The sequence below is a fragment of the Malaya genurostris genome, chromosome 3 (genome assembly GCF_030247185.1).
Source record: "Malaya genurostris strain Urasoe2022 chromosome 3, Malgen_1.1, whole genome shotgun sequence".
Taxonomy (NCBI): domain Eukaryota; kingdom Metazoa; phylum Arthropoda; class Insecta; order Diptera; family Culicidae; genus Malaya; species Malaya genurostris.
Window position 1 is genome coordinate 299032469 of NC_080572.1, and position 4597 is coordinate 299037065.

The following is a 4597-nucleotide window of genomic DNA, read 5'->3' on the forward strand; positions in this document are numbered from 1 at the left end:
CTAAAAGTTGTAATAACCATTTGTAGCAACAGGTTGTATATTTTGTTAGTGAGATCGCGTATTTCGAGGGTGAGTCGCTCAACACAAACGGTGTTGTGTCTGCAAAAACCGGAATGATAAACTCCGTGCTGTGCTTTAGAATGAAACCGAATATGCTCAAATGCCATTTATGAGGAATAAGTGTATGATTGGTGCCTGAGCATAACTGACATGTATGTTAATTTACGATTGACACACTACTCCAAGCAACCACCATTTGATATAGTATTGAGTTCAATTACTTAATATTTTAATACAATACACTCAGAAAAGGAGCAATTTTTTGCAAATTTGGTATATGTGAAATAAAATTTCACTCAAAATTTGAGTGATAGTTACTCTATTTTTGGTACATGTACAAATAAAGTATTACTCAGTAAATGAATAGATTTTACCCAAATATCGTTTCCAGTGGAAGAACTCAAATTTGAGTAACTTCGGAGTTACTCTAAATTAGAGTTGTTCCACTTTTTCTGTAGATGAGTGAGATCTTACTCATTTTTGAGTAACTATTTTTAAGCGTGTACATACCAAACGTCAGCTCAATACCGTAATCATATGAATCGTGCATGTGTGCGATAATCACAGTCCGTCAAATCGATAGTCCCACGACAAAAGGGCGTAACTGCAAATGAGAGCCTCTCTTTGTTTACTTTCTCTTTTGATTATTACAAAGCCATTATTGCAAATTCTTTAAAGTTTGCAATATAAATCGAAAGCTTGTAGTTTTACCTTGAAAGTTTTGCGAAGAGTAAAGCGTCAAATAGAAAAACTGTTCGGTAAATCGTAAAAGAAAAAGTAAACAAAGAGAAACTGTCATTTGCAGTTAGGCCCTTTTGTCGTGGGACGGTCGAAATATTTTTTCGGAGAAATGTTGACGGAGCTTGCCTTTGACGTACGTTGACGTTCCGGATCTCTGCTGGATCGTGTGAATGCGCAAAGGGAAAACTCATTTGACTAATTTTGACGGAGGCTGACGTTCCGGTGACGGTGACGGAAGAAGCCGGATCGTCTGAAATGTACATAAGATTTACTTTATCCCAAACCTACTGTGATTGTGTGAAACGGGTCGCTAGACTTGCAAACTCTTCTATCTCATGCAGTAGTCAGCTGATATATTTGGCTCATGCCCCGTTTACACTTCTGCTGGCTGCCAGCATGCTGGTGTCAGTGTACTGCCCTCTTAGGAAAAAACGTTCAACTGTGGTCCAATGATCCAAAGTATTAGACCAACGAAGGACCACCGTTGAACGTTTTAATGTGGAACACATTTTTGTTTTCTATATAGGGGTGCAAATCAGAAACTCAAGAAAAATACACGTAGAAATGTGGTCAGGTTTCGAATAATTACAGCTAAGTCAATTTTGTATCAATTATTAATATTATGTCACCATTTGATTAGAAATATTTCTACGTATTGATTTGAATGTACATAGCCATGTATTTTAATTATATATCATTGAAATGTTGATGAATAGCTAGCAGTGTCCAATTTTGTCTGCAAAAAATCGCCGGGATACCGGATTTCCCTGCCATAGTCGACGGTTTTGAAGGAGTAAGCGATACATCAAAGGGAAAGCATCGCTCTGATTGGTCAATCGAATCAAAAGCGAAGCTGTTGGAGGCACGCGAATCTATAAATAGAAGCAAAATTATAGTTTACGTTTCAGTCCTAAGCGTAGTATGCTAGAGGTAGGTTGTTGCTAGCAGAGCTAATAAAAGTCATTTTCATTGACTGAAAAATAGACGAAAATGACAAGAAATTACTGTCACTCTCAGCTTCGCTTGCAAACTATGAGAACGAAATCCATGTCCAGTCATTGACATAAGCGGGACAGTAGTTTCAAAATTGTGTTTTTTCTTTCATTTGCCCTTTCAGTCATTTGCAGTTTTCAGTGAAAATCCCATAGTATGCAGTGTCGATATTCAACCAAAGCTGTGAGAATTGAAAACGACAGAAAAAGGGTTCACAATTAGTTTTAACTGTTGGTGCTCGAATTTGTAGTAGTTTTGGTTTCCAAAGAAGCTCTGGGATGTAATTACTTCGATTTGCATATTTTAGTTACTTTTTATAGCCAAGCGTCACAGATTTTCAATACATCGATGAAAGAATGAGAAATGAAATTCTGCAGTTGCTACCTGAAGACGTTAGTTTGGTTTCGTCTTGTCACAGAGGAAAGAGTGACTGTGGCAATTGTGCTCTCTCATTTTTTCTATGAGAGACGAAAATGCTTCGCCTCTCTTTCCTTTTGTTCTGGTGTTAGTCATTTACGAATGAGACAGTAAAACAATGAAAATGAGACTGTTGGAATGGTTTCTTTCATTGAGAATGCGTGACAATTTTAAGCTCTGGTTGCTAGACAGCAAGACAAAATGTGCCATAAAACGATTTGAAGCTTTAACTGGTATGCTCTGATCTTGTGTCATGCAAGATCGGATGAAATTCCATGTTATGTCGTTTCGCCTGAGAAATTGACAACTACCCCAGGGTAAATTTGGAGTGCATAAGATTAATTTCCAATTTATATAAGATGAACTCGATTGATAATAAGAAAAAGTTTATCGCTTCAACCAAAATCGCAGAAGGATAATAATGGTAGAGAAACGCTATAAAAATAACTGCTTGCATACAAAACTTGAACACAAGCTTGGCGAAAAGAATCTTAAATATATATCCGTATCGCCAGCTTAAATATCGATATCCATATAATGTACAAACATATAATTGCATACATTTGGGCTATTGGTGTAATTTCGTCGGCTACAAAACAAATACAAATCACGACAAATAAAGTCTATATTCTGGGTTCGCGTGTTCGGTTTTGGTTCCTAATAAAGTTCAATCTAATCAGACTCTCGTGACGAAAGTGTGACGATTGATTGAACTGTTTGATTGTAGATCATTAGAAATTTTGGTTACCTTGTTCCACATCAATGGCTCGAACAACCGCATGGGGCTGATCCTTGTAGTTTTTTTTCCTAAGAGGGCAGTACACTGACACCAGCATGCTGGAGGCCAGCAGAAGTGTAAACGGGGCATCAACGGAAGAAACAGTCTCGACGTGCGGAAAATTTGATCGATTGACACAGTTCGGTAATTAATCTCTTGATGCTGACTTTCCGATCGGAACGCGGGCAATAACCGTTATCGATTTCAGTTTTTCTGCTCTTCTGCTGGCGTGTTGCAAATAGTTTTCGTTTATTTTTTTTTTTATTTCTCGGTTTTCCTTGCTCCAACTCCAACGTTATACAGTTTAAATACATGCTTCGCCATCCGTTAAATCATTTGATCCGAAGACGAACGGCTAGACAATGCGTTTGCGGTACGGACCGTTGATGCTGATGCTGATGCTAATATAAGTAAGTAAGTTCCTCAGCTGCCCACACCGCCTAGTGATCGGTATTCGATCGATTCATCACGAGGAAAATAACGAAAGGAGAATGAAAGCGATCCATCAGCAACCGGCAATCGATCCATATGTTCATATACCGGTCCGACTCTGATTTGGCGAGAGATTAGCCGAGCTTGCCGCCAACCCTCTCGAGTGGGTTTCCGGAAAAGATGTTGCTGATTATAACGATGATGATGATGATGATGATGATGATGGTAATGATGTTGAAGCAAACTGGTGGAATTAAAGCAAAGCTGGTGAAATCTAAACCAGGTTTGGCTTCCTGCATTGATCATATGCCCAGTGGAGAAGTGCGAAGTGGGCAGCCCCTTTCACATTTTTTTGGCGGATTCATTTACTTCCCAACCAGTCAGTCACATTTATCGATCAAATTACTCGTTCTTGTACATATTTTTTCACCATAATCAATTTCATCACATTTAGTATGATGTGACTAAAATTTTGAAATGGAAACACGATCAATTTCAACTTTACGATACTTGTATCTGAGGTTTGGATATCATGCATTTGTTAATTGTCATGTAACACATGGATCAATAAGTCCAGAGACTAAAGCAGAGATGGCGCTCGTAGTAAACCAGTAACCACGTCTTTCTAGAGTACTAACCTTTGCTTGAAACGGGTCAAAATTTTAAGTCGATCCGACCAGAAACAGCTGAGTTATCGAGGTTGCAGTAAAGTCGTTTTGTAGTTTGTTTAAAAAATGGAAAAAACCGAGTTTCGTATTTTGATAAAATATTGTTTTTAATGGGTAAAAACACCGTGCAAGCGAAACAATGGATTGAAAAATGTTATCCGGACTCTTGTCCATCAAAAGCAACGATTTGTCGGTGGTTCGCCGAGTTAAAACGTGGTCGTACCGACACAAATGACGCGGAACACTCGGGTAGACCTGTGGAAGCCGATACACCGGAAAATGTGAGTGAAGTGACAAAAATTATAATGAAAGATCGTAAAGTGAAGCATCGTGAGATTGCTGAGATGACACAAATATCATATGAAAGTGTATTTACTATCCTTCATGAAAAATTGAGCATAAAAAAGGTTTTTTCCAAGTGGGTGCCGCGATTGCTTTCGATGGAACAAAATGCACCCTGCCACAAGTCGATGAAAACAATGGCGAAATTGAACGAATAGGGCTTTGA